This window comes from Eubalaena glacialis, chromosome 8, assembly GCF_028564815.1.
Source record: "Eubalaena glacialis isolate mEubGla1 chromosome 8, mEubGla1.1.hap2.+ XY, whole genome shotgun sequence".
Classification (NCBI taxonomy): domain Eukaryota; kingdom Metazoa; phylum Chordata; class Mammalia; order Artiodactyla; family Balaenidae; genus Eubalaena; species Eubalaena glacialis.
The window spans coordinates 98,151,628-98,168,633 of NC_083723.1; the positions used below are offsets into that span (position 1 = coordinate 98,151,628).

Genomic DNA, 17,006 nt, shown 5'->3' on the forward strand with positions numbered 1-17,006 from the left:
GAACTGTATGAGGTGACTGGAATTTTATTCTCATTTTACAGATTAGGAAAGTGAGGAAGAAAGAAGTGAAATAAGTCATCCAAGATCATATATCCGGTAAGTAGCGGGGCTCTGATTTGAATCTAAGTTATTAGCCTTCAAAGGTTATTTCTTTTTCTTTCTTCCTTTTTGTTTTGTTTGTAGTGTTGTGATTATTTCTGCCTTTAGACTGCACTTCAGATATCAAATCAATTTATAAATGAAGAAAGTGTTCACAGAGCTGAGATTCAAATCCAGGCAGTCTGATTCAGAAGCCAGGCTCTGAACCACTGCTTTGTACTGTGTCTGTTTCTATATCTATGCTTATGTATACCTATCAATCTATATTTACATAGCATATACATGGATATATGAGCTTAATTTGCATAGCATGCAAAACACACAGTTATTGTATTTCAGAGAAAATATATATGTACCTTATAACTTACATTTTCCCAAAAACTAGCTCATCAGGCCTAATGGAGACTGATACGTGGAGCTCATCTTGTTTGCGGGGCTTGTGTATGGGATTGGTTCCTTTGCTGTGAACTAGAGACAACTTACTGTGGCCATCTGGGATTGAAAACCAAGGGAGGTCCCTTGTTCCCCAAGCAGAAACAGAGAACCTTATGAAACACCATAGTCAACCATGCAGCACGTTAGGGAGTCAAGTGAGAGTTTTGCCTTTAACAATCTGTGGAACTGAACACAGCACTCTTCTGTCTTATCACCCATGGCAATTGGTCATTCATGGGTTGGGATTTGTGGTGACAAGAAAGGTGGTATGGGCCATGGACAAAGTTATTCAACTTTGCTAAGCTTAAATTTCCCCCTGTATAATTTAGGGATAGGAACTAAACACTCTACTGTTTGTAATAAGTTTCTGGTAAGCAGTAAGTCCCCAGTGAAAACACAAATTACCACAAATTAAAAATTATCATAATCACCATCTCCAGTAAAGTGATCTTTCTTGAGAGGAAGGAGAAAGTGCAAACTGTGTAGGTTAGAGCAGAACAGGAGCATAATCTGAGGATGATCTTGAGGAAACATGCCCTGGGGATGTAAAATTAAAGAACAAGAAGTGCAGGGAATGGAAGGGAGACCACGGACCCTGTTCATCCTACATCTACAGTTAAAAGAATCTGGAGACAGATGCTGAGATTTGAAGAACTACTTTCATTTTCAAATTCAGCATTTTTGGAAAGTCTCAGGATTTGAAGAACTACTTTGATTTTTAAATTCAGCATTTTTTGGAAAGGCTCTAGAGTGACAATTCTCTAGAACTATGAAAAAATTCTTAAAAATATTTTTAATTCTTTTATGTAAGAATATTTACATTGAAATCTTGAAATTAATTCTCAGGGCAAAAAGTTTATAATTGGGAACAGGTCATTATGAGCCCTTATGGAAAACTGTTATAGCTGTTAAGAAAAAAAAAAAATAGCCATGGTATAGACACAGTATTGTTATCTAAAATCTCCTCTTGTTGCACTGGCAATAAATAGAGGTAGAGTGTTGTCCACACAGGGGTAAGTGTGAGTATTAATGAAAAGTTTAATGCCTTCTCTTTTATAAATTGAAAGCAATCAAGCAAAGATATCTCTTAAAAGTCAATGAGAAATACAAGATACAAAAATAAGCTAAGGATTAAAAACATTATATATGCAGAGGTCCTAATAAATTTATAAGGAGGGAATTACTGTTATGTCTGCCAAAGTTTATACTGACCCAAGTTCATTAGGAGATTTACATGTATGCTTGTTGTTATATTGTTTTTAATAGCAAAACTGGAATCGAAGTAAAATCAATAGACTTGAATTAATTATGATGATCCAATGCAAAAGACATCAGTTACTAATTGGAAAGAATAAGGTAGGTCTACGTATACAGACATGGAAAAAAACAATCTGAGGTAAAATATTTAAAAAGAATAAGTTACAGATTTGTGTGTGTGTGTTTAATTATGTGTGTGTATGTCTGTGTCTAAAACTACATCTGTGGGTGTGTGTATATATAAGCTATTTGTATGAAAGGTGTATATATGTAGCTATATGCTAACATACACTTGTTTATGTTCAGAACATTTGTGGAAATATACAAGAAAATGTAAAAAGTGGTTACCCATATGAACTTGGAAGGTGAGAGCGAGAAATCAGAAGATTTTAATGTTATTAGTCATCATTCTAATAGCTTTTCAAAATTTTTTCCCTGCATGCACATATTTTCTCACATTATCTTAAGGTTATTTTAAAACTTTGTTTCTGTTGTTTACTTCCTCGAGAACTTTATATACACTATTCCTCTCTATCACATACAATAGTATACTTCTCATTTCTGGTGGAGAAAAGGACTGGATGTTTCCTTCAGTCCTGGTCAGGGCAAATAAAGCAGTGAGAACAAAATGGAAAACAGTACACAATGGAAAAGCAAGCAATTGAAATTTAAAACTTCCCGATTCTGACTTCATGGGTTTTATTTGCTGAAACCTCAAAGGGACTACACAGGGGAAGAGTGATAACTTTAACTATAAAAGAAAATAATAGAAATGTAACTGGAAAAAGAGGGTGATTATACTTAGTAGTAGAGAAAGGGATTTTAAAAAGAATAAACTTTTAAAAAAGAAAATAATTATATAAAAATGGCTATCATGGCCCTTAATAGCAGGCCTGAGGAAAGCAAATACCAGTGGCAAAGGCTGTTAATGCTGATCTCATCAGGTTGATCAGGAAGTTCATGTTTCTAGGAAGAAATGCAACCCACAGCTGTAATTTCTACTTCTATAACTACTCTATTTTGGACAGAATGGAAAAGAGTCACTGTAACTGTGAACCCATTCAGATCATTCCTTCCCTGCCTAAGGGCCCTATAGTGTGGAAAAGCAACATAAAAGAAAGTGTGCCTATCTCTCCAATAAACCACTAAATCTGTCAATCAAAATGTTAAGTCTAAGAAGCAGGTTGCAAAGAAATTTATATGAAACAAATACAAGGCAAAACTACATATTTCTATGCATGCATGTGAATGTGAATACATGAATATGCGCAAAAAGATCTGGAACTTTAGACATTAAACTCCCTGTGGTTACCTCTTAAGATGGGAGAATGAGTTTGTGTATTTTACATGGAGAGATACTAATTTATCTGTTTTTTGAGTTTTAATGATAAGGTTTTATTATGACTTCATATATTATTTTTAAGAGTTCATAAAAAGGATAGATGAATAAGTTAATGATAGACAGCTAGACAGATATACTACAGGAAAAAAAAGTATGATCTACCAAATTTAAGATTTTATTTGATATTTTTAATCTAGGTTCGAATTTTGAAGAACTCTTACCCCTTTGAGAAGCTAAATAAAATGTGTTACGTTTTTATTCCCAATGCCAATATAGGCGCTTACTTTGGTCCTTAAGCCTATAGAAGATAGTTGAATTTATCTGCTCTGCAAATCACATTCCATTGTATTGAGCTACAGTCTATACTGCAGGGAAAGAATTAGCAAGTAAATCATTGGGTAAATAGTAATTCTTGTCTCCCAATCCAGTTGGTTAATAAAGTTAGTACTTTTTCTCCATCTGCTGACTGTCTTAGTTCTCAATTAGTTCAAAACTCAGGGAGGAAGAGAGGTGTTGTTTAGTAAGCTTCTTTTAAATATTTTACATTTCATAAAGCATAAGGATGCATGTTCTGCCTCCATGGAAGATAAGCCACAATTGATAATATTTTGAATAACAAATATAACCTCATAGAATTCCCCAAAATATAATAAGATATCAGTCATTCATATTCTCTAAGTAAAATGAAATAACTCTAGAAATTAATATCAAGAGTTTAAAATGAAAACTTCCCAATCAATGAAAGTTTGAAAATAAATAATTTTCCTAAATAAGAAAAATATTTTTGAAAAATTAATGTGTTTGTCATAGCTGAACAAAATGTCAAATGTTTGAATCAGAGAATAAAAACATTTTTAAAACAGCAAACTTTATAATTTCCAGAATAATCCATGCATCCTAAGTATTCAAAATTAATATTAATATGATTTTCAGACAAATTTATCTTAAACTCCATATCCAAAAGAAGACAGGGAAAAAGAAGGGCTTACCTTAAAGTTACTACCTTTTTAAGGCCACTTTTCCAAAGTTGTTTGGAATTAGCAAGGCAATAGAATATCAAAAGATTATTAAAGCACTTATCTCACCAAATGGTATTCTAATCTCTTTGTTTGTTCCTCAGTATACTTCCTTAAACCTAGTTTCTGTTTGTTATACCCATGTGAAAGCATTCCGGCTTCAGAGTCAAGTGTGTACTCCTAGGGGAAAGTTATAATTAGAAATGGCTCCTTAAAGCTCTGTGGCAGGCGGAGGACTTGTCTTTTACTTGTTTCCGTGATTTCTGTAACGTTGGTTGATGTTATCAGTCAGGTTTCCAACATGACCCTCGAATCATTGGAGGAGCATTTAATGCATAGACTATTTATAGAGATGTGGGCAGGAAACCGAATAAGGAAAACATAGTAGTGGAGTATCCTCATACTAGCAACAGTGCATCAGGAACATACTGAGGCTCAAATGTTGAGCAGAGGAATTTGTAGACTAACCCAGAGAGAGAGCTGTCATGGGACATAGCCAGCCAAAGAAGAGCCCACAGAAGAGAGCCAGGATTCTCCTTATTCTCCTCCCTCTTTCGGTGCTTCTGCCAGTGCTCTTTATTCTCTAGTCTTAACTGGATGGAGCACAATGGATCCCATTGGTGAAATTCATAGAGGTCAGTCTCCCAGGGCATAAAGCTGGGTAGAGAAGGCTGAACGTGTATCTGGAGGGACAAAGGAGAGATAGGAAACATGGCAAATGGCATTTGGCGTCAATACTAAGCCTCAGAACCAACAGACTTACACAATAATGTTTCATCTTTGAAAGAGTATACCATTTCCTCAGCAAGAAGGTAAGGTAGTGAGGACACTGATAATATTGAACCAGTGGTAAAGTTCAATGTTTTGCATTGTATTTGATTTTCTTGGTAAGCCATACTGAGAAATATGTTAATAGCTTAATAAAATAGATTCACAGCTGAGTCAGGCAATTTAAGCATGCCTTTCTCCTTACCCAAGAGAAAACCTTCAAGAAACACAATGTGAAAACAAAAATATGACATCCAACCAAGATCTTACAGCATACACTTCATGGGGAGAGGCAGTTGTCTATTTCATGTGCCTCAGGCTAACCTCCTCCCCCGAAGCTATAGGAACCACTGAATCTGAAAGAATTGTTGCAGTATGCTTCCTTTTTAAAGGAGAAGTTCCATATAGACTTCATCAATTTCAATCTGAGTATGAGGTTGCTTAGATTATGCAATGAATTTGAGATAGCATTGTAAATATAAATTGGCTTAAGGAAATAAGAAATATTTTAATTGGTAAGTATTAGTAGATTTTGTCACTCCAAATAAGTTAAGCATTATGACAATTTCCTGCTTCTTGGAATCTGAGAAGGGTATAAGCTAACAGAATGAAGCCCCATTTCTGATCTAATCAGATATGTGATCTAGTTGAGAGTTGTTTTGCTCTACCAGACAGAGTTGACAATTTCATCCAAATCAGGGAACAAGGCTGGTATAGTATGTTTTGGACAAAATTTAGGGGAAAGCTGTGGGGAAAAGGAGGACTAGTGTGGTATACATTTTGCTTGTTGAGATGATGTTTGAGATCCAACTGGAAATCCATTACTTTCTACAACATCTACAACAAACACTGGGAAATGAATATAATTAAAGTTGGGATACCAAGATAGTCAAGTAATAGTCCAAGAGAAGACATTAATAATAATATTATATAATATAAAGTACCTTTATTCATTTTTACTTAAAGGGGTATTCGTTGTGTGCTAGGCCCTGTTTTAGGCACTAAGAATACAAAATAAACAAAACACACAAGAATCTGACCTAGTGGAGTTTACATTCAAGTACCAAAGACAGATAATGAATAAATAAAATAGATAACAGAATACAAGTAATGATATGTAATAGGAAGACGAATAAAGTAGGCTAAGGATATAAAGTCACTGGAAATTCTGTTTCAGATAATGTGGCAACAAGCTGACATTTGAACACGAACTTGAATTAAGTCTGAGAGCCAGTTATGCAAATATCTGGGGAAGAATATTCCAGATGAAGGAAACATCCAGGGCAAAGATCTTGAAATGGATTGATAATTGGCATGTTTGATAAACAGCAAGGTGTCCACTGTATTCTAAGCATGGGAGAGAAACAGGGACTGATAGAGAAGTAGTCAGGAGCCAAACATATAGAGCTATTTGGGCAAAGGGAAAGAGTTTGAATTTTATTCTAAATATGGGGGGATTTGGAGAATAATAAGATGACCTGAGTCAAAAAAAAAAAAAAATAGTCACTCTGTATTCTCTAGAAAGAATAGTCCAAGGGAGGAAGATTTATTCAGGGAGACTAGTTAGGAAGTGATTGTAGTAGTTTACGTGAAAGATGATGATGATTTTATGCCCTTAGAGCTTGTGACCTGTTCTTTCAGTACTCCTTCCATGTATTAGTTTTATGCCTGTTTTGAAATCAAACTCTATTCCTTTCTATATTTTTCAGATAATCATACAGTTTTTTCACTTAGATGTAAGAGGGCCAATTGAAACACTGGGTCAGGAAAACGTATATAACCTAAATGCGATTTGACACCTGCAGTAAGTCTCTGATGGTTTCTCTTATTACTTGCCAAAACATTCCCCAATTACTACTTTGCATTTTCTTCATAAGACTCAGCATCATCTTCTGTCATCTCTGGACCAGCTGTTCTGATTGTGAAACTTCAAATAGTTTCTCTAATCACCAACCTCCCATGACTGTGTTTTAAGTCCTGAAAACAACCTGGGATAAATTTAGAAATCAAGAACAAAGCACATATGAGAGTCTAGATTTAACAGCTTGTGCCTTTTAACGGCATCTGTCGTCATGTCTTTGAAAAACTATTTATCACCACAGTTCCCTACTGTACTGTTTTGAAATGATGGCCTTCTTATCTTCTTCACCCAAACATTTCATGTAAGCAAAATCACTAGGATGAGAATAGGAATATCATATTTGATAAATAACCAATTTCTGTGTGCATTGGAAAAACTTAAAGGTTTCTGGCATCAGATAGATAAAAGTAAACATGAGATTTCCTCCAATATTTTAAAATATTTATATCCAACATTACCAGGTCACATATCAAGTTAGACTTTTTTCAGCTTCACACAAGCATGGACAACGTGTGATATAGCAGAACAGATTGGCTCGTAAGAGTAAGAAGGTTCATATTAATGGTTTATTCTATGCCATTGGGCATGAGCATCAACCATATGGGCTACAATTATCTCATTTGAGAAATTAGAAATTTCAATTAGGCGTATTTAACTTCCCTTTGCGGTATGAATATGTATACCTTTTTGAGCAATAAGATAAATCTTCCAGGTTTAGTTCCCCAACAAGATGATAGCATGAATCACTAAGAAAAAGGATACATTAGATCTTTAGCTCTACTGGTTCAGTGCAATGCATCATCAAGACAGATTTTTACTCCTGAAGTGCTTATGAAATTAGTAACACACAATACAAAGTAATTTAGCTTGTAATTTTTAGTAGTTGCACACTGGGATTCTGTTCTATACTTTTAGGAAAATAAATCATTATTTTTACACATTTTAAGAACATAAGTCTGGTAAGATTCTCTTTACAATAAATGGTATTTTTTCCTCTCCCACCTGCATTAATAATACAAGATTCCTCTCCTCTTTTTTTTCAGCATCTCCCCAGTGTTCTTCTCTGAGAGTGTCAAAGTTAGTTTGCTAGCAGTAGATTATAAAGCAAACTAATCTCATCAGCATGAGGATGTTATTGGGCTGAAAATCTTGCCTGTCTGTGGACACTTTTTTTGTCAGGGTCCTGCCATCTCTCTCTCCACAAATTTTCTTCTGCAGGCTCTTTGCTGAAATGAACAAGGCAACTCTGTGAAATGTAACATGCTGTTACATCCTATTCTTTCCTGTTATATCGCTTTACAGAAACTCTACAGGCCACATCAATTTAAACTAGAAATAAACTCCATATTATCATGGAATGGTAATTCAGGACATTTTTATTTTGTAGACAATTTCCCATCTATAGAAAATTAACATTTAATATCACAGGGAAATGTTTAGTATAAGTATGTGTCAATTTGCCCTTGTGGTGTTTTCTGTCAATTTCCTATCCCCTGTATTCTGAGTGATAGTGATTGATGCATCAGTAGGACAAACCAAGGTACTCTATTCAACCCTTCAGGCAGCTAAACTGGCATCTTCCTGCAGTGAGAGAACAGCCAGGATAGGCATGAGCACTGGCAGAGAACTGAGTGAGTTCTACAGTTTTAGAAATAGTGAACTCAGTTTTTTTTTTTTAAGGAAAGGACAAATCATCTGTTAGTCATAGTCATAAACAGGTGCAGGTCAAAATTAACTTTCTAAGGCTTCACCCTACACCCCCCGCCCCGACACACACACACACACACACACACACACACACACACACAGCAGAGGACCAATTGAGGCAGCGTGAATGATACATGTGTTACTATCAATTTCCAATAACAAGATGTATCAGTAAGTTATCCGGATAGTGACCTCCCTTCACTTTCTTTTATCTGGTTAAATATAGCATTGGATGCTTTGTTAAAAAGGTCTTGTTTGGTTTTCTTTCCTTCATCAGGGAGACTTTCTTCTACTCTTCCTTACATTTGGACACTCTCATGTTTTTAGACAAGAATATGACAAATACCCTTATTCTATTAGTTAACAAATCGCAGAGGTATATATGTAATAACATAGAGGGGATATCACCTCTATCCATTTCCTTGATTTAGAGTTGCTAGGTTTTATGGTAATTCCTATGTTAACTTCAGATTTCAGCTGTCAATTTTATTTTACCTCTCTTCCATGTACACATTATTTCCATTTGTTACAGCAGAGTGCCAATTATTTTGTACTATAGCTTGTTAGAATTTAGTAAACCTTAAGTATAGATGAAACTACACAAGGAGAAATGAGGATTTATGTGGCTTATGAGTATGTTTTAAGAAAAGCATACCTAGACATTTATAAAAGTAAGTTTATCTGCCTACATATCTTATTTGAAGTGATGAGAATTGCCATACAGTTTACAGAAACCACTGAAATTATTTCATTCAGTCCTATGACTCTTGGAACAATTTGATATAGTGATAAAATGCATGCACTATTTGCTATCCCTTCTCAGTGTGTTTGTTTTTAATTGGCTGTTTTTTTATTTGGAAATTGTTTGATGTGTATTTATCTTCTATTGATACTTGATGTGAATATTGTGATATTTCTTGTGCATAAAATGAGATGTTAGTTTAGGGATACATTTTTGAAATATTCTTTACCCTCAAGTATGTCACTGGTATTTTATACCCCTTGGTATACCTGTTTAACTGCTCCCCTTTTCCTCTTTTTATTATACTCTCAGGTGGCATAGCTCTCTGAAGTTTCCTATGATTTATATTCTCCCCAACAGTTATTGCTATGGCTGCTGCTATATATAGACCCCCTCATTCCTTAACCATGGTGCCAAACTGAAGATTTATATTGGATTTAAGCACAATACTAAATGCACCTTTATGTATATCTTCATGTGACCATAACTTTAGAACCAAACAGCAATATATGTGTTCTTACAAATATAAAGATGATTTTTTGGATAAGTAAAAACATATTTAATATAAGGATTATTTTTGAAAAGCCAAAAGACAACGGATTTGAATATTAGATTGGATGCAAATTAGGTCCCAGGGTCCAATCTGGGTAATATTTAGTTTCCAAATATGGAAATTCAAACTCAATTCCAAAATGATCTTTCATTACATCATTATATCAGTTAGACTCAAAGTGAATTAGCAGACATTTAAAAACCTTTTTGTAAGAGTAGCTTTTTAACTTTGCTATAGATTTTAAATGAATCAACTTATTTTTTTACATCTCGATATATAACTAGAATCTTTAGAAATACAATACTCTAAGAAATGATTACGTACGCATTACCACCCATGGCCTAGCAGTTTAGGATGATCATCATTAGATAAATTAGGTTCCCAATTGCCATAAACTAGAGATAAATTAGAACTCAGAAACCATTTTATTTTTAACGTAATTTGATCTCAAATGGGTTATCTTAATGAGCGTATCAAGATGATTCTTAAGAAGATTCCAATTAATTTACCATGTGAGCTGAAGGGGAATGAACTGCACTAACATGAAGCAAAAAAAAAAAAAAAAACAGAATTAATATAGCAAAAATTGTCATACTGAAAGCAATTACACTTGTATTTTCAACAGAAAAATATTAGAAAACCTCAAGTGACTTGTTAGGGGGTATGACTATGGAACACATTTTTAATAATCAGAAATATAAGCCAAATTGCTTTTTAAAATTAGTATTTATTTGAAATAAATGTGTTGTTAGATAAAACTGGTTAAAAAAAAAAAGCTATCCCTGAAATGATTATTTTTTAGAAATTATTCCTTGACACTTTAAGACCTGTCCTACACCTCAGAGGCAAACACATTTAATATTTAGCTATTTTATTTGGTAATTATCTCCATAGGTCAAAAGAATATGAATGTAGTGTTATATCTTGCTTAATCAATTTAAACCTTACCTGATAACTTCCTTTGTAAGATTTAATAATTTTGACTCAATTTTACCCTCTATTTTCCTCTCAATATAATTATGCCTCAATTTTTGCTTAAAAACATTGTGTTTCCATGATGACTTTTTAAATATTGTTCACTGCTGAGCCAAGAAAATGCATCTGATTACATTTACTTCCTCTACTTCTTTTTTTTTTTTTTACTGGAGTTAAAAATTGCCCCCTTTTGGGACTTCCCTGGTGGTCCAGTGGTAAAGAATTTGCCTTCCAATGCAGGGGATGCAGGTTCGATCCCTGGTCGGGGAACTAAGATCCCACATGCCGTGGGGCAACTAAGCCTGCGTGCCACAACTACAGAGCCCACATGCCCTGGAGCCTGCATGCCACAATTAGAGAGAAAAAAAAGCCCGCATGCCACAGCTAGAGAGAAGCCAGCACGCAGCAACTAAGACCCGACGCAGCCAAATAAATAAATGAATAAAAATTAAAAAATTAAAAAAAAAAAAAAATTGCCCCCTTTTGACTTGGTTTACTTTCAGCCTATGACTGTCACCCCAGAAAAGCTCTATAAAATGCCTCATTTTTTCATATGATCACAGCCTTTATCTCATTTTCAAGCATATTTTATTTTTCTGAATACCTGCCTAGTGGAGACATTTGACCTCCTGCTAAAATATGGCCTTTGTGTACTCTAGGCCTACTATACAACTATCGTATGGATACTTCCTTTTTGCCATGATCCTGGGAATTTTTTTCACCTTTCTGCTGTGTTAGATCTCCTGTTGCCTGGATCACAGTTCTCTTCTATCTTGGTTTATTTCCTTGTTTTGACAGAAATCATCCTTAGATAGCTTACTGAAAAGGGTACAGGAGAGTCAAATTTTCTATACTTTGAAAGTCTAAAAGTACTCTTATTCTTCTCTGATATTTATTAGGTAATCTGAAGGGATGGAGCATTTTAAGTTGTAAATAGATTTTTTCCTCAGAATTTTGAAAACATTGTTCAAAATTCTTCTCGTTTCTACTGCTGCATTTGAGAATCTGTCATTCTGATTCACCATCCTTTGTACTGGACCTGCCTATTCTTTGAAATATTTTAGTGTTTGTCTCCTATTCACCCCGTTAATGAGGGAGGGTCTCACACTCTATGGCTACAGGGATGTCTGAACATATGACCCCGACACTGAGCAGAGGAGATTAACAGGGTTTTATTAGTCACGTGTACTTACTGTCCAGGGGAGGAGGGTACTTCAGGGAGGTGCACTTGGGTAAAGGGCAAGGGGCCAGGGGAGGCAGGCTTTGTAATACCAAGAGGTTGGGCTGTGCTTCACACCTGTGGGAGGATGTGATTGGCTTGTCTAAATCCCCTGGGCTGACAGGGAACTGAACCCCAGGGATAGGCTCTGCCCGATCTCTTTGATAAGGAGGGTTGTTTGGCTAGGGAACCTCCTCTGCAGGAGCAGAGTGGGGTGGGGAGCAGGCCATTGAGACAGTCCAGATTTTACCAAATATTAAGGCAGTGAATAACATTAAATTGGGGACTTACACCCCATTTAGGAATTTCCTCTTTCTGTGTTCTAAAATTTCATGGTAAAATGTTTTAATAAGAGAGTCTTTTTCATTCCCTGTACCAAGCATTTTTTGGACCCTATCTCTCTGAAAAACCATGTACCTGTTTCTGAGATTTTTATTTTAATGATTGGTTTCAGAAATTCCTTTCCTTTAGTTTCACTTTTCTCCTTTTGTTGAAGTTCTCATAGCCAGATTTTTGATTACTTCAATTTCTCTACTAATTTTCTAATCTGTTTCCTCCTATTGAACATCATCTTGCCTTCTTTTTATTTTCCTGAGAGATAAGACTTGACTTTTCTTCCAAATATTTTTCTATTTTTATAGCTATTATATTTACATTTCCAAGACCCCTCTTCTTTTTCTCTAAATGATTTTTTAGTATTGTTTAATACTTCTCCAGTATCTCTGAAGACATTATTAATATATATTTTTTCTTTCACCATTGTCACCATTTCCTTTTTTCCATTTGCTTGCTTTGTCTAAATCATTCATCCTTAAATGTTGGCAGCTCATTTACATTTACAAATGAGGTACTAAAAATTTATTGGAAGCTCTGTGTGCATTCAATTTACTGTAAAGCAGTCAGCTGTCCTGCCTGGGTGCAATAAATCTGGCTGCTGTTTTTCTGGATCTACTTAGGCAAAAGGTCAGGTAGTCCAAGATGAACCTAATGCACAAAATACATTCCACATTGTGCACCTACATTGGGTATAAAGCCTGGGGAAAAATATAGACTTTCCCCACCCCTGCTTTTAACCAACTTTCCACCAGGCTCTCATTTTTTGCACCTGTACCCACACTCAAACAGTATCGAGTATGTCAGATCCTGAAGCTTTCCAAAGGTTATGCTGGCTTTTCCATTAGCCTGCCCATTCCTTCACTCCCACTCCAACTTGAAGGCAGTTAGGTATGACTTCTTCCTCTCTGCTCAGTCTTTCATCATTTATTCTTCTGCCTCATATATGCAAATACTGTGGGACAGGTTTGCAGATTTATCCTACTCCCATTGAAAATGGATTCTGGGGTGTATAGTCGTGAATTTTTCTCCTTTTTTGATTTTCTTATTATTAAGGGAAATATTCTTAAGGTTAAGATCAAGGGTACTGAAGCTCAAAAATATCTTTTTTGAGACATTCACAGAAAGATAGACAAAATGAAAAGGCAAAGGGCTGTGTACCAGATGAAGGAACAAGATAAAATCCCAGAAAAACAACTAAATGAAGTGGAGATAGGCAACCTTCCAGAAAAAGAATTCAGAATAATGATAGTGAAGATGATCCAGGCCCTCAGAAAAAGAATGGAGGCAGAGATCGAGAAGATGCAAGAAATGTTTAACAAAGACCTAGAAGAATTAAAGAACAAACACCTGGAAAAGTTAAAGAACAAACAAACAGAGATGAACAATACAATAACTGAAATGAAAAATACACTAGAAGGAATCAATAGCAGAATAACTGAGGCAGAAGAACGGATAAGTGACCTGGAAGACAGAATGGTGGAATTCACTGCTGAGGAACAGAATAAAGAAAAAAGAATGAAAAGAAATGAGGACTATCTCAGAGACCTCAGGGACAACATTAAACGCAACAACATTCACATGATAGGGGTCCCAGAAGGAGAAGAGAGAGAGAGAGAAAGGACCCGAGAAAATATTTGAAGAGATTATAGTCGAAAACTTCCCTAACAAGGGAAAGAAAATAGCCACCCAAGTCCAGGAAGCACAGAGAGTTCCAGGCAGGATAAACCCAAGGAGAAACACACTGAGACACATAGTAATCAAATTGACAAAAATTAAAGACAAAGAAAAATTATTGAAAGCAACAAGGGAAAAATGACAAAAAACATACAAGGGAACTCCCATAAGGTTAACAGCTGATTTCTCAGCAGAAACTCTACAAGCCAGAAGGGAGTGGCATGATATATTTAAAGTGATGAAAGGGAAGAACCTACAACCAAGATTACTCTACCCGGCAAGGATCTCATTCAGATTTGATGGAGAAGTCAAAAGCTTTACAGACAAGCAAAAGCTAAGAGAATTCAGCACCACCAAACCAGCTCTACAACAAATGCTAAAGGAACTTCTCTAAGTGGGAAACACAAGAGAAGAAAATGACCTACAAAAGCAAACCCATAACAATTAAGAAAATGGTAAGAGGAACATACATATTGATAATTACCTTAAACTTGAATGCATTAAATGCTCCAACCAAAAGACACAGGCTCACTGAATGGATACAAAAACAAGACCCATCTATATGCTCTCTACAAGAGACCCACTTCAGACCTAGGGACACATACAGACTTAAAGTGAGGGAATGGAAAAAGATATTTCTTGCAAATGGAAATCAAAAGAAAGCTGGAATAGCAATACTCATATCAGATAAAGTAGACTTTAAAATAAAGAATGTTACAAGAGACAAGGAAGGACACTACATAATGATCAAGGGATCAATCCAAGAAGAAAATATAACAATTATAAATACATATGCACCCAACATAGGAGCACCTCAATACATAAGGCAACTGCTAACAGCTCTAAAAGAGGAAATCGACAGTAACACAATAATAGTGGGGGACTTTAACACCTCACTTACACCAATGGACAGATCCTCCAGACAGAAAATTAACAAGGAAACACAAGCTATAAATGACATAATAGACCCGATAGATTTAATTGATATTTAAAAGACATTCCATCCAGAAACAGCAGATTACACTTTCTTCTCAAGTGCGCACGGAACATTCTCCAGGACAGATCACATTTTGGGTCACAAATCAAGCCGTGGTAAATTTAAGAAAACTGAAATCATATCAAGCATCTTTTCCGAGCACAATGCTATGAGATTAGAAATCAATTACAGGGAAAAAAACGTAAAAAACAGAAACACATGGAGTCTAAACAATACATTATTTTTTTTTTTTTAAACATCTTTATTGAAGTATAATTGCTTTACAATGGTGTGCTAGCTTCTGCTTTACAACAAAGTGAATCTGTTACACATATACATATGTTGCCATATCTCTTCCCTCTTGCATCTCCCTCCCTCCCACCCTCCCTATCCCACCCCTCTAGGTGGTCACAAAGCACCGAGCTGATCTCCCTGTGCTATGCGGCTGCTTCCCACTAGTTATCTATTTTACATTTGGTAGTGTATATATATCCATGACACTCTCTCACCCTGTCACATCTCACCCCTCCCCCTCCCCATATCCTCAAGTCCATTCTCTAGTAGGTCTGTGTCTTTATTCCCATCTTGCCACTAGGTTCTTCATGACCTCTTTTTTTTTTTTTTTCCCCTTAGATTCCATATATATGTGTTAGCATACTGTATTTGTTTTTCTCTTTCTGACTTACTTCACTCTGTATGACAGACTCTAACTCCATCCACCTCATTACAAACACCTCCATTTCATTTCTTTTTATGGCTGAGTAATATTCCATTGTATATATGTGCCACATCTTCTTTATCCATTCATCCGATGATGGACACCTAGGTTGCTTCCATGTCCTGGCTATTGTAAACAGAGCTGCAATGAATATTTTGGTACATGACTCTTTCTGAATTATGGTTTTCTCAGGGTATATGCCCAGTAGTGGGATTGCTGGGTCATATGGTAGTTCTATTTTTAGTTTGTTAAGGAACCTCCATACTGTTCTCCATAGTGGCTGTATCAATTTACATTCCCACCAACAGTGCAAGAGTGTTCCCTTTTCTCCACACCCTCTCCAGCATTTATTGTTTCTAGATTTTTTGATGATGGCCATTCTGACTGGTGTGAGATGATACCTCATTGTAGTTTTGATTTGCATTTCTCTAATGATTAATGATGTTGAGCATTCTTTCATGTGTCTGTTGGCAATCTGTATCTCTTCTTTGGAGAAATGTCTATTTAGGTCTTCTGCCCATTTTTGGATTGGGTTGTTTGTTTTTTTGTTATTGAGCTGCATGAGCTGCTTGTAAATCTTGGAGATTAATCCTTTGTCCGTTGCTTCATTTGCAAATATTTTCTCCCATTCTGAGGGTTGTCTTTTGGTCTTGTTTATGGTTTCCTTTGCTGTGCAAAAGCTTTTAAGTTTCATTAGGTCCCATTTGTTTATTTGTGTTTTTATTTCCATTTCTGTAGGACCTGGGTCAAAAAGGATCTTGCTGTGACTTATGTCATACAGTGTTCTGCCTATGTTTTCCTCTAAGAGTTTGATAGTGTCTGGCCTTACACTTAGGTCTTTAATCCATTTTGAGTTTATTTTTGTGTATGGTGTTAGGGAGTGTTCTAATTTCATACTTTTACATGTACCTGTCCAATTTTCCCAGCACCACTTATTGAAGAGGCTGTCTTTTCTCCACTGTATATGCTTGCCTCCTTTATCAAAGATAAGGTGACCATATGTGCGTGGGCTTATCTCTGGGCTTTCTATCCTGTTCCATTGATCTATATTTCTGTTTTTGTGCCAGTACCAAACTGTCTTGATTACTGTAGCTTTGTAATATAGTCTGAAGTCAGGGAGCCTGATTCCTCCAGCTCCATTTTTCTTTCTCAAGATTGCTTTGGCTATTCGGGGTCTTTTGTGTTTCCATACAAATTGTGGAATTTTTTGTTCTAGTTCTGTGAAAAATGCCAGTGGTAGTTTGATAGGGATTGCATTGAATCTGTAGATTGCTTTGGGTAGCAGAGTCATTTTCACAATGTTGATTCTTCCAATCCAAGAACATGGT

The 17,006-nt window shown here is 35.7% G+C and overlaps 1 long non-coding RNA gene across 1 annotated transcript in view; it reads right to left on the bottom strand.

Moving 5' to 3' along the window:
* Positions 1-4,544: 4,544 nt before the first annotated feature.
* The window catches only part of LOC133096401 (uncharacterized), a 134,701-nt gene continuing 122,239 nt past the window's right edge, over positions 4,545-17,006 (bottom strand). Inside the window, exon 3 of the long non-coding RNA XR_009701775.1 lies at positions 4,545-4,832. This is a non-coding gene — a long non-coding RNA (uncharacterized LOC133096401). The remainder of the gene's footprint in view (positions 4,833-17,006) is intronic.